Source organism: Rhyacophila brunnea, unplaced genomic scaffold (assembly GCF_057557595.1).
Source record: "Rhyacophila brunnea isolate RB1 unplaced genomic scaffold, BYU_Rbru_1.0 scaffold_8, whole genome shotgun sequence".
In the NCBI taxonomy this organism is placed as follows: domain Eukaryota; kingdom Metazoa; phylum Arthropoda; class Insecta; order Trichoptera; family Rhyacophilidae; genus Rhyacophila; species Rhyacophila brunnea.
Window position 1 is genome coordinate 36081458 of NW_028233350.1, and position 21246 is coordinate 36102703.

Below are 21246 nucleotides of genomic sequence, written 5' to 3' on the forward strand. Positions count from 1 at the left end.
ATGAAACATGGATACACCACTATACTCCCGAGACGAAAGAACAGTCAAAGCAGTGGATTGCGAAAGGCGAACCATGTCCAAAGAAGGCGAAAACCGTAAAATCAGCTGGTAAGGTTATGGCTACTGTATTTTGGGATGCACGTGGAATTATTTTCGTTGACTATTTGGAAAAAGAAAAAACAATAACAGGGGATTATTATGCATCTTTATTGGACCAGCTAAAAGACAAAATTGAAGAAAAACGGCCTCATTTAAACAGGAAAAAAATCCTCTTTCATCAGGGCAATGCCCGTGTTCACACATGTTTACGATCAATGGCTAAAATTGAAGAATTGAAGTTCGAATGGTCGACCACCCACCATATTCGCCAGATTTAGCCCCCAGTGACTTTTTCCTTTTCCCAAACTTAAAAAAATGGCTAAGTGGACAACGTTTTTTTTCAAATGAAGAAGTCATCGATCGGACAAATGCTTATTTTGAGGACCTTCCGAAAACTTATTTTTCTGACGGTTTAAAAAAAATTGAGAAACGTCTAACCAAGTGTATTGAGCTCCAAGGAGATTATGTTGAGAAATAAAAAAAAAATACAAAAATAAAAACTGTTTTAATGCTTTTTTCTAAGGAATTATTGACCCACCCTCGTACCATAGATATTGCCGTTAGAATTTTCAACCAAAACAAACACTACTGGCTTAGTTATGATTGAGGAAACGCTGACAATTTATTATTGCTAATGTAAAACCTACATATTAAAGTATGTCACTAATTTAATGCAGAGTAGCATGATCGCTACATATGTAAAAAAATTTATAACTAAAAATTATCAATAAGCTGTATTCAAATGAAATTTTAAAGTTTTCTCGTAGACATTGTGATTATTTTTGAAGGATTTTTTGATGCTAGAATATGCTACGTGTATAATACAAAAATATGTCATATAATAAAAAATTAGTCCTAATTTAAACTACAATCAACTACAAACTACAGTCATCATCAATGTCCGTGCATCAATGCGCGCGCACACCTACCAAAATGTGTCCGCACACATATTTTCATCCCCCGCACAGTCCTAACACAAAAATATTGTAAAAGAAAGTTTCCCTTGTCAGATTTTAGTTTTGCTCGAATGCACGAAACCATTACATGTACAATTCTTCGACTAATTTCTCGGAAGGCGAAGGCCAAGTGCAACTAACGCGAGCACGCAAGTAAAATTTTACGTCGAGCGAGATCACTAAATGAAAATATACGTATTTTAGTGTTTATCAATGACCACCTATGTGCCGAATCCTCAACATTGTTCTTAGTATTTGACATGTTTCAACTTGCAAGAAACATTGTCAGTACAGCCTCATAGTAGTCCTTATTGTGAAAACATATAACATTCGGAGAAAGATTTTTTTACGTAGTTGAAAAATTAATAAGGAAAGTATTTGTTACATCACTTCGAATACTTTTATTTCTGTATTGCCTATTTTTTTATTTAAGTACCTACTTCAAAAATTATTGTTAGTGTTATTATTATGTAAAATCACTGAAATTAATAAAAACCTTAAAAATATAAGTTTTAATGAAAAATTTTATGTGTGTGTTTGTGGGGAGGGGGGCGTTAATTTACCGCACCGGGTGACGGGCACGTTAGACTCCACTGCTCAGATGCGTTAATGATCCGCACACACAATAGAAAAATTAGAAGGAACGTTGGTCATCATTAATCGTCTTTAAACCGCTGTTGGATAAAGGCCTTCCCTAACTCATTCCACTCAAATGCACAAACGTTGATACCTTGAATCAGCTGCACATACAAAGATGTTATGCGTAAGATACATATTGGATTTCTTTGGGTTGACTTTAAAATTTTAAAGGACGAAGACAACGAGAACAAGAATCCTGACTACGTATATTGACCAGATGATGGACACCATAGGCGTTTATTTGTGAGTGGCTTATAAGTTGCTTGATTAAATAATAGAGATAACGAAATATATCGTGACTGTGAAGATCGCAACTTTCATCAATGATTTTTTTTATAATTATTCAGCGACGAAGTATCAGGTTAAGCTTATTAGGTGTATATTATTTATATACCATTTATATACCTATTGTCATTTTTGGTAGGTAAGTACATAATAATATCAGCATAATGGTACTATAATTTATACTTGCAGGTTAAGGGCGGACGTGATCAGCGTAGGTAAAAATGGAACTTTTATTGTATTTTCAATGGATGATCCTGGACATTTCTTAAACGTGGTAGATAATCTATTTATATAATTTTGAAGCCTTATTATCCTTTATATTTATGTTAAACATTTGATGACTGCATAAAGTATTTTTATTACATAAAATAGTATTTTTTAAACCTCTCGCTCTAATATTTTAGAATATAGTCATATTTCAGTACATAAATGTGCAGTGGTGTTATAAAATTTTACATTTATTAATTTTTAAACGCATTTATAAAACCATTAGTATAATTTACGTCGACATTATTATAGTGAAATATTTACGATAAAAAAATATATTGATAATCTCTGTGATCCCAAATTTGTCAAGAATTAGGCATTTTATTATTCAAAAAATGGGCAAGATTAACACATTTGAAGATAATTCTAAAGATACTCATTATAAGCTATGTCTTTGACCATTCAAGTGTAATAAACATCCTACGAATAACGATTGCTTTATAATAATTATTGACCTAAGAATAAGGTAATATTTTTTTGAAATACTTAATTTCTTTTGGCATTCTCCAGTGGTTAAGCTACAACATACGGCCGTAGCCATAAATTTACAAACTAAAATTGAAATAGGGAGTAAAATGATGTTAACGTGCGTGTTTTTAACATTTTATATTGAAACTATCGTATAGATTTTTAATAACACATGTTTTCAATACGCCGTAAAAAACATCAAATTTGGTACATAGTTTCTGCATTCCTAATCTCTGGAAAAGATCATGTTAACGCGCGTGTTTAAACATATACCTAACCGATTTTTTTTTAACGGTTAAATTGATAAAATTAAATTTTCAAAAAGTAAGATAAGTAAGAAGCGTATTAAGTAAAAAAATATACTTGTCTAATTAAAACAATGTCTCTGATTTGCAGATTTCAAAATCTCACTTCCAAAGTTTTTTATGATAAATTTGTTTGTTGGTTCATGTTACGAATACATAATATCATAAAATACCGAGTAGCGACGTAGAAAATTTGCATTTTTATAAAAAAGTGCATATTAATTTCGGTATTAAAATTTTATGCAAACGTAGACAGAGATTCGTTTTAATGAATTTTAAACTTAGTGATACAGTGTAGCGTCATTATGAATACATAATAATCTTAAGTTGCATGAAACATAAAGAACATGTAATAAATATATTATGTAAAATAATTATGTACACGTAACTTGAGAATAATACGGTAATAATTGGTTAACTAAAATAAATTATAACAAAGGGTGCTAAACCAACATAAATTTGTGGATGTTATGGAGTAAATTTAAATAACTCTCTAGTGAAGGCATATAAATGGTAAAAATTTTATAAGCATACTACTAATTTTATAATATTTATTAAAAGAATCATTATAACTTTTGTCTGCATCTTCTTCTTTTTCTTCCACTCTGTCACGTCCTAACATTGGGGCATAGGGCAAGCACAAGTTGGTGCCACTTTCCTCGGTCCATCGCTAACTCTTGCGCCTCCCGCCATGTCAGACCTGCAGCACGTAAGTCGCTCTTGTAGCACCACTGTAGGATGAGGGAGGGCCGGCTATGGTGACGGAACCCTTCAAGCTGTGCCACAAGGGTACGAAGTGTCGCACTCTTTGGCCGCATCCGGAATACGTGTCCCTGTCACTCAAAGCGTCTCTTTGTAATAACTTCAATCAACGAAGGCTGTTGTGTCTGCTCACGAACTCGGGTGTTTGTAACGCGGTCGTACCAATGTACCCCTAAGATTCGGCGGAGACATCGATTCTCAAAGCTCAAAAGCCAAGACTTTTGAAGCTTAGTAAGATGCCATGTCTCACAGCCATATGGGAGCACAGGTAGTAGATACGCACGCGTTAAACAAACGACATTTGGTCCTCACAGACCTACAGCCTTGACCTCCATGCAACTCCAAGTTAGTTGAACGCAAAATCCGCCACACCTTTGCGGATTCCAAGCTCGCTAGAAATGCCACCATCATCGGCAACCGTGGCACCCAAGTATTTGAACCTGAGCACCAGCTCGACGGGCAGACTGGAAACCCGCAGAGGAGTATTGGCGTCGATGCATTCAGATTCATTAGCCGCATTCAGATGAAGACCCATACGTTTCGAGTTTGCGGCGAGCCTGTTTACGGTTACCTACAACCGTTCGATCTGTTATGTCCTAGTGATGAGTACTTTAAGAAAGCAGGTAATCTGGCTGGCAGGTCACCTATATAGTTTGATGGTATTAACCTTCCTTAAGTTTTCACCAGAATTGGGACACTCTGTGAAACTCCTTGATGTAATTCTTCACAGTTTTCTTGTACATTTATAGACTGTACGTCTTTGAAGGTAATTTTTCAGGAGATTTACCTTCTAGGTGGGCGTTTGTAATTGATTATGAACACGGTGAAGCAATAAGGTTTTACGTGAAGTAAAACATTACTATTTATTTCAGTAATAATTTTAGTACAAAAATGTTTGGCAGACAGAGGTTACGTACTGTACAGAGGTTACGTACTGTACAGTGGTTGGAGACAAAAGACAACAGGGATGAGATTTCCTGGGATTATATACGATTCTCTTTAATGGGTTTTTGACTTGAACAGACTCCACTTTGCATCTTGCAGGTGTTCATTATCACATCTACTTACATCAACAATAAATAACACTGATAATGGTTAATGAGTTTTCTAGCTCGGGTAAAAAAGGTTAAAGAGTGTGTAAAATCTGGATATCTAACCTAAAAAGATGCACGCTTGTGCAATTAATGTAGATAGCAGATTGCTTTACCCCGAGTATTGAACATAAGCTCGTAAATAATATTTATAATTACCAGTTAAGTGCATTTTATGGCTCATTTCTATGTTTGCAAGAGCATGGGAGCAATATAATAATGATGCACGTGTTTAAATCAACATAGTTAAAATAGAGTGCAAAATGCAGGTGTCTACCCTAAAAGGATAAGTAACAGATTGCATGAGCTCGTAAATAATATTAATAATTATCAGTTAAGTGCATTTCTTGACTCATGTCAATATTTTAAAAGAGGGCGAGAATATGCATGTATTCAAATCAGTATGGATAAGAGATTGTCTTACTTTGACTTTAAAGTGCTACTTGTATAAAAAATACATATATCATCTTATTTATTACTGCAGGTGTGCATTTGGTTCAAGACGTTATTTTAGTTAATTTACTGCTTTTAGATGGTGAGCTGAATGTTGTGAGACCTTTTGAACATTTCTTAAGTTGACACAGTCAAGTAGGTACATAAATGTTTATATTATATTATGTTGTTTATTTTAAAAGCTTAAAGTTTATATGATGCAATAATCGAATGGTATTGTAAATTTGATAGATGTGATGCATTATTATAACAGATCGTCGACTCAAACACGACTGCGTCATCTGAATACTCCAAGTCGCACAGTTTCTCTTCGCATAGATCGGTTATATCATCATGATGTAGGCGTATGCCACTGTCGGGGCGAACCGTCTTACGCATTTTACTTATGATAAATTTTCATTAATATTTTTCAGAGATAAGTAATATCTAAAAAATATTGCTTATCTAACATAATTGTATGTAGAGTGGGCACGGTAAATAGGCTGCTTTAAAGATATTCAAATGCACTACAACAGCATAATCATTATGTAATTATATCTAAGTGGTTGGAGCTACCTGAAAACATGTGATGTTGATTAAAAAAAATAGTACTTCTCCAATTATTATTAGTAGATACGATTTATGTATTTTTTGCAAAAAAAATCCGCGTTGTTTTTGACTCAAGTGTTATTGATTTAGGCTTACATTTCTATTTACAATCCTTTTGGAAAATTGTATCGTCGTCATTGAAAATTGTATAAATATAAGTTGTAAAAAATGTATTATCTTTCATTTTACACACCATAAAATTGAATAGGCATGAAATACATAAACGCAGCGTAGACTTATAAAAAGATCTTTTTTTTGATATGTCAGCATTCCGTGAGCTGTAGTGTCGATTTTTACATTATCTATGAAAGTCTGCAAATAGATAAAAATAAATGTTTTATTGGAAACGTCAAATGCGAAATAAGCCTTGAAATAAAGTGAATTTCGACTACGGCGAACAATTTATTCATAAGATATCGTCTATTTTTATGTGTTTGTTTACTATTAACAAAGAGTTTCATATCCCTAGTGCCTTATAATATGAAGAACTAGCGCTATATAATAGCGCCCATACAACAACAAAGCGTGGTAAAAAATTTTAATCATGTTTTTAAAAAAAATATATTTGAAGGTGATAGAAAATTTGTGTGATTAATAAATACCTACATATCGACACCTCCTACGTATACTATTGTAACTAACAAAATGGCGTTTTTCACTTTTTTTCATTTTTCGTATCCATAGTATGTATTACATATGATGCCATTTACAGAATTTCAAAATTTGTATTATAAGTGCGATTTTCAAACATTGCACATTATTGTATCTCAAATATCTTGAATTTTTTCCGACGTGAAGTATGGTAAAGTATTTAGCAATACTATACGCGGGAAACACACGGAGATCTTGCCGCGCGGGTGTATTGTTACTGCTAATTACGATACTTCACTTCGGACGGGAGGTGACACACCGCTACCAGTGTGAACTTTTGGTTATATTGTATTTTGTTGTATGATTTGGTAAATATTAAATACCATAATGAAGAGATCTAGACAATGCCAATAAAAATTGCGCAATATGCCCGCCTCTACAGCACTTTAGTGTCAAGAATACAAAAATTGATAGAAAATCTATGCGTTCACAAAAATGTGTGATTAGGCCAGATGGGACAATTAATAGTACAGCGTATAATATTATAGAAACGGATAATAATAGTAAAACAACAATGGACGAAATAAATTCTACCCAGGGAAACTGTGACTTTAGAATTCAAGGTAAGTTAATATTTTTAATTTTTTTCTCGTACGACAACAAAAAGTATCGTAAGTAATACTTACCATTGTCTTCGTCGTTTCTTTGCTTGTAACTATTATTGTATGTAATATTTACCATATTTTACGTCGGAAAAAACTGAAAAAAAATATTGTATCTATCACTTATGGTAATTTACGTCGTGCTTATTTTAGTAAAATAAATTGTATGTAGTACTTATCATATTATACGGCGACATACAATTTTAGTTGCAATAGTATACGTGTGATAACTTTTATAAATTCATGTTTATTTAGTTGTTTTGCTTTTTACAGAGTCACCACTGCCTCCAGGTGCTAATTAAAATATGATAATGGAACTTTTAGACATTATTTGTGACGATGATGAGACTAGTGCCAGCGTTGCTGATACAAACAGACTACATTCTCTCGAAAAGATTAATAGTAAAAGTAATTAGATAAATTATATAGAGCTATTATTGTGAAAAATCACCTGAAGAGGTACTGTTACCATAAGGCATGAGATTTATAATCCTTAAAAAAAACCCCCCATTTTTAATGGTTAAGGTTTTGGGTGATCGAAATAAAGTGGAAATATGTAGCTAAATTAGCGATAAATGAAAAGCAATGCAGAGTTTTTACTGAAACTCAGTCGCGGCAAAGTTTTACCATTAAATGTCATCTGACGAAATGAAAATAATATAGAATTGGTAAAAGTCTGCAAAAAAAGTTTCTAGCTACATTCTCTATTTGTAACCAATTCGTATGCACAGCTTTGGACAAGGTGGATAATGAAACTTGCGTTTTAATACCTGATCAACGAAGTCGACACAAACATTATAATGTTGTATTAACTTATGATATGAAAATCAGTGTTTCCGACCATGTTAAGTCCATCCAACCGGACGAATCATATTATGTTCGACAGCGATCAAGCAAATTTTACTTGGATGGCGACCTGGATTTTATCCCTCTGTTTAAACTATATAATGAATGGTATGAACCCACAAAATACACACATAAAACTCAAACAGAAAGGCAGTATCAATTATTCATAATCAATGAAAATTTTAAACTGTGTTGTGTAACTATGTCCCTAAAAAGGACCAGTGTGACCAATGTCACATTTTCAAAAACTTACAAGTAAGAGTAGCATCCACTGAGCAACTCCCAGTTTATGGCAAGAACCTTGATCGTCAGTTCAAATTATTTGATAAACATGATGTTCAATCATCAAATGGCAGAATGCCCTTCACGGGAATTTGAGTATATTTTATTATAAACGTAAATTATCGGTTTTCAATTTCACTGTTTTTCAATTCACACAAATGGTTGCTACATTATACATGTAGCAGAAGGCTGAAGGCAAACGAGGTGCAAATGAGGACTCAAGTTGCTTACTTAATTTTGTAACCAAATATTGTGCCCAATGAGCAAAAGACTTCAGGTTTTGGTCTAACAAACAGAAATCGCATTAATTATGACTTTAATATGACTGTATGCGGTCCATAAATATAATGTTAATGTAAAGTACACATTTTTGGAATGGGGACATACGCAAAATAAAGAGGACTGCGCTCAAGCCCTGATTGAAAGATGTTCAAAAAACAAACAAATTTTTGCACCTCCAGAACGGTACTGTCTAGTTAGATGAGCAAAACAAGAGAGAAAACCCGAGGATGTGGTAGGGATCAATCACGTAGACATGTTTGATTTCAGAGCTCTATTAAAATATCATATATTATGGACTAATGCAAATTACTATAAATCACAATGATCCGTTTAAGATTAATTACAAGTGCGACTTGTCTAGCACTGTCTACTCGACCATGGTCGTGAAAAGTAACACCTAGCCCACGCAACGACAAACTTCATTGTCTTTAATCACAAATATTGCCAATTCCAAAAGCTATGACAGATGATTTACTGAATATGTGCAACAGTGGAATCATTCCTGGAGTTATATCGAGTTTTTCAGTAATTTCATACATGTCAATACCTACCACTGAAATTCCACCAGCAGATTCTGAGGAAGATTGATTTTATTATTTGTGAATACGAAAACCTATACCAAATTGTGTTCTCGTAGGATGAAAATAAAATCAGCTTAATAATTAATAATATGCCAGTGTAAACAATTTCTTTTTGGTTGTATGTTTTAAATTTTGCATGGTTCTTTTGTCACATCATATAATTGAAAATTCATTCCAAACTAAAAATATAGTTGCATAATGATTTTTTTTCAGTTTCACGTATATTTTAACCTGCAGTGCGCCCTTCCATCTAATCACCCATTGTTATTCCCTTGTCTGAATTTACTTTGATATTATTGATATATTAATTTACCAAGAATTCGTAAGAACGTTGGTTCGAAGTGATTGTAATTTTTATTTTTTGCTTTTCATTTTATTTCAATATTTACATACTTCCTTGAATTGGATTTTTGATTGAAATTGTTTCTTCTTTATTTTTGTCTGAATGTTTAATTTTTATCACGTCATGAAAGACTTAAATTTATTTTATGTTTTATTAAGTAATTTTATTTAGAGAGTATTTTTTCCAACCTACCTGTCTGACGACCCATACCATAATTTTTAATTATTGTTATTACCGAATTATGATTTAAAATACGCAAAAAATCCTAGGTAACAAAATGTTTTTAGTATATACAATATATTTCAACAAAACTAGGACGACGTAAATTATGATAAGTATCACATACAACTAAATGCATGTAAGAGGTTCCGCCGTAAACTATTGTATGTGCTTGATACAATATTTCGAACAAATTCTTTTCCGCAGTATAATGTTGTAACAGCATTTTCTGATAAACCACAAAAAATATTAGATATCCTTAAATGCAAAACAAATCTATTTATAATTGACAATAGACATCCCAAATTTGGTGCAAAACATTCAAAAGGTCGACTTACACCAAGCTTTTGTATCTTTAAACCGCTCTCCTCTAAAGTTGCGATTATGAAGTTACAATACTATACGTAGGAGGTGTCGATATTAAGACGTATACGTGGTCTTTTTAAACGATGTTGGGAAGATTCAGATCGCGTAAAGCCGGCTTCATATTTTTAAACCACGCCTTGTTCAATTACTATAGACCAGTGGTTGCGAACCTTTGATATGCGTATCATTAGTGGCACGCGAGATGATTTTGTATGGCACGTGAGTGTTTTATTTTGAAGAGAAAAAATATACCTATATAATAAATGACAGATCGCATTACGAATAAGCATTACGTTTAATGTTAATATGTTATAATTGAATAGGTTTGTTTTTATGCTTAATACGTCATATATTAAATTATAGCACTAACCCATCAGGCGGCGGGAGAAGCCGCCCCGCGAACTTCTGATTTTGATCGATTTACAATACTTGAAACCACTGTGGTGAGAGAATGCCTCCTGTGATCGGAGCAATTCTACTGTCAATTTGTGCGTAAAAAACCAAAATAAGTAATACACTAACAAAAAAAATCTATCCACAAAAATGGCTGTAGGCAGCGAATAAAAAACAAATATTTGGTGGAGCTTGTAGTAGTAATTCTGGCAGACAGTTTTAATATCGGTGGACCGAAATGTATGGCATAATTGAATAAGTGCTACAGCTATAATATAATATATACGATACGTTCTGTGAGTGATATCTAGAATATCATTATTTTTAATAGCGTTTTTAAAAACTATTTTTTTCCATAAAATAAACTGCTCTAATATTAAATCTGCAAGACGGCTTATGAAGCTTTACACTTGCTGTTGTATCACTAAATATGTTATTCAGTATATTTATATTTATTGTGAGTCATTGGTTGTACAGAAGGGTTCTAACATGGAACATGTTTTACTCATGATCTCCGACGCAAAAACGTTACGAAAAATATATGTAGAATAACAATAGATGCGCAGCCCGCCCGCGCCCGGCGCCCCACCCTGATTACTTACGTGCGTCGTTGCCTACATTCTGTGAAACGTATTGTTCGTCTGATATTATTACTTCTTTAGTTTTATTATTGTAATTACATAATTTTTAAAAAGTTAAATTGTTTGAATCCTTTGGATTCGGTTACTTTGACAAATAAATTTTCTTTCGAATTTGGACAACCAGCATTCAGAGAATTAGAAGGCAACGCATGTTCCATGTTTAATAATTTAAGCCGTCAGGATTAAATGTTTTGTTAAAATCAAAAATATTTTTTTTTATAAATATTTATTAACTTCGTGTTTTGATCTACGAACGGGTACAATTATTATTTTTCTTGCGTCCAATTGTGAGATTACGTATATTTATATTGTTTGCAGACAAAGAAATAACAGCATTGCTTGTTTAAAAAAACATTAATTAATGATCGAAAGTAATAATAATATATTTTGTACAAAATCATGATGAAAAAAACATTATTTTCCCTAGTGAAATGGATGTTTTTTTCTTGTATTCAAAACACCTTCGGGAAAGTTCATTGTTTGTCTTTCTTCACAATACATATTATTCTTTCGTTGATAAATTCTCCGCAGAAAGATGTCCTTCCTATTAACATAGCATAAAGAAGCGAGATTGTTTTCATTGGCGAGCAAACTGTGTTTGCATAATGAACGTTTTATTTGCATAGTATTGTTACGGACGACATTTCAATATTTGAATTTGAACTTTGACATTTGAAAGGCTAATAATATTATCATCTACAGCAAAATTTGTTGTCATTTCACATAACAATACAACACGTCGATCTGTTATTTTCAAAACTCTCACAGCATATTAATTTAAAGGTGAATTATTTTTTCTTTTAATATTATTTCGTCATTTAATAAAAACATATTTAAACATTATTTCTTATATTTAGGAATTTGAAAAAACATGTATTCTTATTATTTATTTGAATTTATTGTTTATTGAAAAAAAATTGGTGCGTGTACTTATGTACCTGCGCGCGTTAGAGGTTATACTTCTTTGGCAAAATAAAACAAAAACAAAATGTGTGATAAACTAGATTTTTCGACTAGTTCTTAATGATCATGTTAAATTACCTACATACTCAAGAAAAAGGGCCGCTTATCGGAACGCCGTTGGCTTATTTCTACACACTTTAATTTATATTACTAAAAAATTATATATTAATTCTCGTTGTTTTTATTTTTAAAGTAACAACTGTCACTCTGACGTTTAATCGTTTTTTTACGTAAGGAATTACAAATGGCCGACAATAATAAATTTGTTGCCTAGGCAACGGAACAATTCTACTATCAAACTTGCGTTTATTTACAGCTAACTGATTTGCAGCTAACTTCATACTGTCGCACACTTTCGTAACGGTTTGCGCGCGCAGCTTTCAATTTCACTCTCTACCAAACGCCACAAAAGAAGTAAAACTTCAAAAATAATCAAGTTATTTTATGTTTAAAAAACGTATAAAGGTACTATGTATTAGACCCGTCCTTCATTACACTTTTCACTATTGGCACATTATTCCAAATATTTTTCTTTTTCTGTCACACAGAGTAATACTTAATTACTATTAAAAATTAAACCAATTCTTTGTTAATAGTTTTAAATAATATAATATGAGATTCAGATAGAGAATTGTAGTAAAAGTCAGTTTATAGGTATATTCATTGTATATAATGATACCCTCAACGAACAAAGCAGTAACTAAATTTGGTAATTTCTCATGACAGTAAAATGATACTCGTAGTTTAAATAATTGTCACATCGAAACTTATAGAAGAAATTATCTGATAATATCGTTTAAAGCCTAACTTAGTACTATTAATTGATGTGAATAATAATTCTATCAAACAAAACTGGAAGTGATGATTATTAATTTCAAAGTCGTAACTTCCATTTTTACTTTTTTATATTTTCGTAATAATTATGATTCTGTAAGTAGGTACTATGTAATTATATGTATATTCATAAAATTAATGTCGAATCCAGCTCCATTAGTACTAAATATAAATAAAATGAAACCTGTGGTTGATTAAAATGTCGATTATATTCACCATTTACATTTTTTAAATATTGTACGACTACCTAATATTAAATATATTTTTTATTTATTTTAATGATAAGTAATTGAAATTTATTTTGCTATTCACCATTCCAAATTGTTTACTATTAATTTTTCAAAAAGAAAATAATATATTTTCAGTCCTAAAATTTAATATCCTTGATGGTTTTTCGCGATTAACTCGAAATGGAGGAATATAAAGACTTTAGAACCTACAGCCGCCTCTGTATTTTTTTATGAGTCACGATTTGTCATAAAATAGCATATTTTAAAGAACAATATTTTAACTCATAGTATATACTTTTTTTTTGACCTTGGTTTTGACCTTGTCCAATTCTAATAGGATCATAATATTATGGACCTCCACAGAATAGAGGGTTGTAATAAAATTTTTATCTTACGAGAAATGAATGTTAGTTCGTTCATCCTTTTAGGTCCATACTTTGACGCCAACACAGATTAAAAAACAATGTGTGTTTTGCCAGACCCAGGATTCAAACCTGGGATGGTATTTTAAACAATATTAAAAAAAGAAGATGATTTTTTAGTCTGATAGAGTATCCTCCACGTAATTTTGCAATTATACACAGTGACAAGATTTGTGTGTAATATGCACCACGTATTAGTGTATTAGTAAATGTGTGCCTGTGCCAGGCACCTGATTGGCTGATTTCATCAAATAATTCAAAAAAATCTATTCCAAATTGCAAGGTTACATGCAGGGTAGTATATATATAACAGAAGATTTAGATTGAAATTATTGCGCATGAAACTGGAATACTGCATGGAATGACATAATGTTTTATTGCAAACAAATCGAACAATAAAGTAAAAAAAAAAAAATGATTTACACCGATAAATCGCGAGGGTTTTACCGCGGAATAATCCAATATTATGATCTAATTAAAATGAAATTATTGAAGTTACTATTGTATAAAAGCATAAATTAATTTTTAAAAAATGCTATCATTTCAGACGTCATTAATTCTGTATATTCATAACAAACAATACAACGTTATTATAAGCAAAATAATAATATTTTTTTCTGTGTAAGTGAGCCTGGTGTTGTAACTCAAATTAATCACAATGTGAGTTAGAGCTTTGTTTACTGTGGGTGACGATCAAGACCTTCTATAATCAGGCCCTAAAACAAAACCGTAAATTTAACTATATAAATTTTTAGCGCTAGTTATTGCACAATATATTATTTCAAGTCTAATAATATAGTAAACTGTCTGTTGAAAATGATGAAATATAAAATCAAAAATCTTCATTTACCACGAACAAGTTTCCTCGATTGCATTCGAAAATAATCAATCGTAACTCACAATAATTCAGAACATTGGCTTATCTTTTATTCTCGGCCTTGTGTCGATATAATATTTATGTATATTTTTATTTCCATATTTTATGCGGACAAATTCCTGGGCAATCGCAAGTGCAAAAATAATTGTAAGTACAGTTAGTAATAATGAAGCATACTAGAGATTAATCTGGAATTCAAAATGATGACTAATAGTTAATTTAATTTATATTCAAGATATTAATATAAAAGTTTATTCTACATTAACAAAAGATTTTCTCCAAGAGCTTTGATAAACCTTAACTCAATTAGCAAAAATACAATAATTCTGGCTGACGAGAGGTTTATTAAAATTCATATTAATTAATTACATTTAATAATTTCATAATGGTTATGGTTAAGTAATTATTTGTTATAAACAGAAATTTGTAGGTTCCTTATTTGTTAGTCAAAATCTTTTGAGCGTAATCAATCTTGCGAGACAACCACACACATTGTTTTTGCCATTAAGTTGGTTATACTGATGAGAAATTGCCTTTCCTATACAATACCTACGTAGAAGCAATTAGTGTATTAATAAAACATAATTATGTCACAGTTACAGTGTGAAGGATAGGTATTACCTTGTTTGTCAATTTAAGGTAAAACTCATAAACTTCTACAATATTATGCTAAAATGTAGTTTACATTATAATAATAGAATTCAAAGTGTGCGCCGCGACATTCTGGTGTGCCACGATTAATCCATAGGAAGTCACGCAGTTTGTTCCAATAGACAATCTTAATTCAATGCGCTGATGCACGATTCGTATGTTTTGGTAACTGTTTAGGCGACAACAACATGCGAATTAAACTTCAGTTAATACTGACCATCCATCGTTTATTTTAACGCTCTGTCTTTTGCCTGAGAGACCTGTAGTTACTCACAAAATTAATGGGTAATGTTTTTGAAAAAAACTGGTAGTTTTTATACTTGCTTTACCTGTCAAGTCAAGTAACATTGGGGTACATTGTCTGACAACAAGATTTATTCGATAACCGGAAGTCGCTGTAGTCACATATAGAAGACATCTCAGTGACATACCATGGCGGCAACGCGTGTTTAAATAATGCTCTCTTTTTAGGTAGGACTCCTTTTGTTCTTCGCAATAAACAAAAAGTTTACTAATAATAATTTAAATATTTTTTTTGATCGTTATAAACATTTTTTTATTATAAAAATGATCAAATTACGTAAATTTATAGATCTGTACACCACAGAAGCGTAAAATTAAATGATAAATTTAGGGGCGTTCCTCATTTGAAAACGGAAGTGCGATTAAGGAGGAGCTTGTTAGTTCACAGTTTTAAAACGTGGACAAGAAATTCTTGTTCGACAGTAGGTTGCTTTACTTATATATGGGTCTATCGCCACATCTTGCGCCTCCCGCCATTTGATACATGCAGCGCGTATATCGCTTTTGTAGTACCGCTGCAGGGTGATGAATGGTTTGCAATATATATAAAAAATACTACAAATAGATTGGCATTGGAAAAGAACCTTTTTACGTCTCTTTTTGATAAGGTTACTTTTGATTGGCATAAAAGAAAAGCTTTAAAAATGATTCTGAAAGTAATTTTTTCCTGCAGTTTAGTTTATATGTTTTGTAGGGCAATGCAAATTAATAATAAATATACAAACTATACTAATTTTTGATATCCACTGACTTAAGTAATATTCTTTTAATGACAATATACGAGTAATAAACTTCTATTGTTGGAAACCTAAATACTTCTAACTAGATAATTTCTTCGATATATTCAATTGTACGAAATAATTACATTTATTTCGCTTCCAGTTTTTTTTATAACGAAAAACAAGAAATGAAATTTAATATCTCTGCTTGAGTTACTCAGTTGATTACAGTCATTACCGTTTTTGGTAGGAGAATAAAAATAATGATACAGTTACTTCATTCATTTTAGTATCTTATAAGCAAAATAAATTGAAATATTACTAATTTTCTCGATAAGAAACTCAATGATATCGTTATATTCGAAAAATAATAAAGTATTAATCACTTTTACATAGGGATCAAAATTCCGAATGAAAATATCAAAACCGATTTTTCGTTATCACGTATTGAATACTGGCTTAATAAAAAAACATAATAAAACAAATATTTCACGGTATACTATTTTTTTCCTCAGTGTCGTTAAGTTTTATGCACAAATGAAATGTAATTAAATCACAAGCTATATTTTGCGAAAAACAACACTATTCCAGCTAAAACCAAATTCAAGAGTTTTTCCACCCAAAAGTACTATATTGTGCTTTTCTTAAATTACTTTTTCTGCTATTGTTTCACATTTCATCATCATCGTCATTTTCATCAGCCTGAATCTATACACTGCTGGATAAAGGCCGCTCCAAGCTGATTCCACTTCTCTCGGTCCTGTGCGTTGCATTGCCACGTGCTTCCACAGAACTTTATCATTTCTTCGATCCAGCGGCCTCTAAGTCTACCTTGCGGACATTTCGTATCTCTTGGATACCACTGGATTACTAAATTTGTTCAATGATTGTGTTTTCTTCGGGTGATTAAGTCATTTGAGATATTGTATTTTTAATTTATCTGCTTTCTTAAGGTGAAGTCTTTACTGAGCCTTTTTTAAAGAGGCACCTAGCGGAAAAATACGAAGTTTGCAATTTGAGACATGTTTTTATTATTTTACAATTTCAACTATAATTATGAATACATTTGCATCTGAAAACATTAAAAAGAAAAATATTTTTTATTTTAAGTCAAAGATAAACTTACAATTATTCTAAAAAATGTAAATTTATTGAATCGGACCGCACCCTATTATTACATATATTTTATGGTCATATTTATTATTAAAATTTAGTTTATTAAGTTTTATAAGCATCACTTAAGAGATTTTTGACTAATTCATAGTTTTAATATTTTTTATATCTTTTTTAAAATATAAATGTGTATAACTTGAAATCCTTTTTATTTGTATCAAATTTTATTTATGTATGGTCCCAATATTGAAGCTTGATTTGATATAAAAGATTTCAAGTTATACACATTTATATTTTTTACCAGTATTTTATATTTAGAAAATCGGTATGTCGGTATCGTTGAATAGCGGAATACGGGTATTGAAACCCCTTCTTTTACTGATTTAAATAATATAACAAGTATCTGACAATCATAATAATATAGTGGAAACTTTTAAATCTTCCTGGCGTAATCATTAAATATACAATGCCAAAAATATGTACTTGAAGCTTTTTGAATGTAGTTTTACAGACACGTCATGTTAAAAGAGGGATATACATAGTCAATCTCAACGATGTAATATATGTAATGAAAAAATCCACAGAAATAAACATAATATGATTCAAAACTAAACCGGTGGTAGGTTTTGGCTATATTGGAATAACCGAAAAATGTCAACTACTACACATACATAATGTTTTTTTTATTCTGCGGGCAGAATATGAATGTCCTGGAATAAAAATTTTAAAGACTTTGGATGAGTCGAGTTTTTGTAATGAGATATACTATAAAGGACTTGGGTGTATTGTATGGTAGAAAGTTTATTTTCAATCAGCATATTCTTACCATCAGTATACTACTTAAGCTATCATAATATTCAGTTTTGTTATGTGGTTTTCAAGATAATTAGAAAATGTCTGAGTACTACGTACATTATAATTATCATTCGAATATAGTAGTATTATTCAAATGAAACTGGATGAAGTCCTCAATAAATTTCATCGTTTTTTCTAATTAATGATGGACTTGTTCGTTATCAATTCAATTACTGTTCACCAGAAAAGTAATTGTTTATTTGAAGCTTTTATTTTTACTTCTTTTTGGATTAATTTACAATACATCTATACTGGTAAGCATTCATTTTCACGTTCCCACCAATAATATTATTTTGTAACACTGCAATCTGCTTGTTACTCTATCGCAAAACGAATGTGATATATTTTAATGACGCTTTGAATCGTGCGGTTAACTTGTTTGATGGTACCACAAAGGTGAAATTTTCTTTGAACTATTATCAATTAATTATGGACGTTTTAATTACGTTAATTTTAAAAATTTATGAATTATTAAATTTTCATATTTATTAATAACTTCCTTTCTGTTCTACTTCTTAAATTTTATATTTTCTGTTTATAGTAATTAGGTATTTTTTTATTTTTGTAATGGCCATTGTTAATAACTGTTTAACTAATTTTTAATATATTATGATTTAATTTCCATTATTGGCTCTGCTAAGTAAAGAACAGTGTTTTGGTTTTAGAGAAACAAGAACTCAAATTACCTTTTATATTATTGTTTGACATAATCTCTAAATAGAAAGTGCCTTTTTACTTTTCAGGGCAAAGCTGTAGTCGCATAATACTCTTTTTTTTCAAAATAAATATTATCATTGGTACAATTAATACAATCGAAATGGCGAAGATGATCAGAATTTAATTAATCACAATATTATTAGTTAAATAAAAGTAGAGTTAAAGTCAACTCTATTTTACAAAGCTCATTTATTATCGACTACAAAGATTTTGGTCTTATTTTTTTTTTAATCAATATTGATTTAAACTACAGCTTTATTCTTTGTATTGTTAAATGTTAAAACTTTTTTTTTATATTTCTTTAATTAACTATTCAGCAAAGCTCTCTTTGAAAAAGATACATTTTACTAAAGCTAAAAAATTCGCTTTTCTGTGTTTTACATTTGTATATTTTATTAGCGCCCGCCAGAAAATTGTAATTATCTTATAAACCGGTATTATTTAATTTTTTCTGTTCACGTAACTCAAAAGATTCTTTATTTATTCTTACACAGTATATACTTACATAATTATACAATATTTTTTTCAAAATCATAGGAGTAGATTATTTGACAGATTAACGCTGCATTTTGTATATGCCATATTTTAAATAGCAATAATGAAATAGCATTACTAAACATGGTTAATTAAAAAATAATTTATTACTTTGAAATCATTGCTGACCTTAATATTAATTTGCTTATAGCGTATTCCTAAAAATACGTTGTAATAACAATTGTTCAAATATATTTTCGTTTCTATTAACCTCACACGTTCCCTTGGGAATATTCCGAGTAGGTACTCACAGATATGCGCATATTGAATAACGCTTCTTTCAATGGCTAAAATATGTAATATACTTAAAATAAAGGTATTATAATAATTGTTTAATAAACATTAAACATTTTATAAAGGAAAATAATTTGTTCTATTTTTATCATACATATTAATATATTATTTTAACTTAATATCTAATACAAATACATTAATTTTATTTTTCCATTACATCTTTTTTATGTGAGATATCATTAAATATCAACACCGGAAAAATCTTTTTTATTATATTATAATTTGTAGGCCAGTGGGTCTATTCTATACTTATCGAACACTAAATTGATAAATAGTATCAAACTTAGGGTAGGTTTGTATCAAAATATTAGCACTTATTGTAACAATTACACGAAGCCGGTTTTTATTGTTGCAATAAGTGCGATATTTTAACAGCAGCAAGATAGGTGCTGTTAAAATATAGCACTTATTGCAACAATAAAAACCGGCTTCGTGTAATTGTTACAATAAGTGCTAATATTTTGATACAAACCTACCCTAAGTTTGATAATATTTTTCACTTTATCACTTTAGCGGTCGATAAGCATAGAATAGACCCACTGGAGGCTCAATATTATAACAGTGCAGTAATAGTAAATATTAAAAAATACGGAGGTTATAAAAAAATCAAAGTTATATAATGCATTTTAACCTCAACAGGTATTAATACCGCAGTCCCCAGATGAAAAGCATGTGCCATACGTATTGTCACTATTAAAAAATAATTTAACCAATAAATATAACTTTAAAAAATATACCACCAGTATTTTTAGAAAAGGTCGTAATATTTTTGTCCCGTATTTAACATAAAAAGGTATCAATAAAAAGTCGATTTTTTAGAGCGAGACATAACAAACTTTTCTTTGTTTGAAAGTTGTTTTAGCAAAACTAAAAAAAGTAAAAAAAAAAAATGTTTTAAATTCTTTAATTTATGCTCATTTTTCTGCTAAATAAACTAAATGTAAAGAAAATAATTATTTCCATTACGATATTATACTAAAAATATAGTTTTTAAAAAGTAAACCGATCTAGGTTTTCGTGTAACCGACAATTTTTCAATTTATCACTAAGGTTTCAAAAATGAAACTAAAAAAATCTTAAATTTCAAGTTTATTGAACTTTATAATGATGTCTTAGAACTTAAGTTGGTAACAATGCTGAGTCAACTAAAAAAACCATAAGGCACACATAATAATAATGTGTGAAAATCATATTATATAAAAAATATTCTATTTACAGATATCGATAATAATTTATTATAATAGTTGCTATAAAATCTCTTGTTATAACAGGCTTACGCCACTTTGTACATTTTTTAACAGTTTTACTTCAATTTATGCACTCTCTATACAAAATCTATTCTAGTTGAATCAAGCATACTCAGAGCTGATATATCTTTTTCAAAATCAGGTTTTCTATCGCCACCACATACCTATACTTTTTTATACATTTTCGTCAATCTGTAACAAATTAATTGTCACGTCACTCAATATTTTTTATATTATATTCGATATATTATTAACACATCACAAAGGTTATTCTATACAACTATTTAAATCTGAAATCGGAGCACTGGGATACAACAAGTTTTAAAAGCAAAAAAAGATACTTTCACACTATGTAATTCCCACGAAAA

The 21246-nt window shown here is 30.5% G+C and overlaps 1 protein-coding gene across 1 annotated transcript in view; it reads left to right on the top strand.

Moving 5' to 3' along the window:
- The window catches only part of LOC147064180 (uncharacterized), a 167004-nt gene that overhangs the window by 42186 nt on the left and 103572 nt on the right, over positions 1-21246 (top strand). The gene's annotated exons all lie outside the window — the stretch shown is intronic.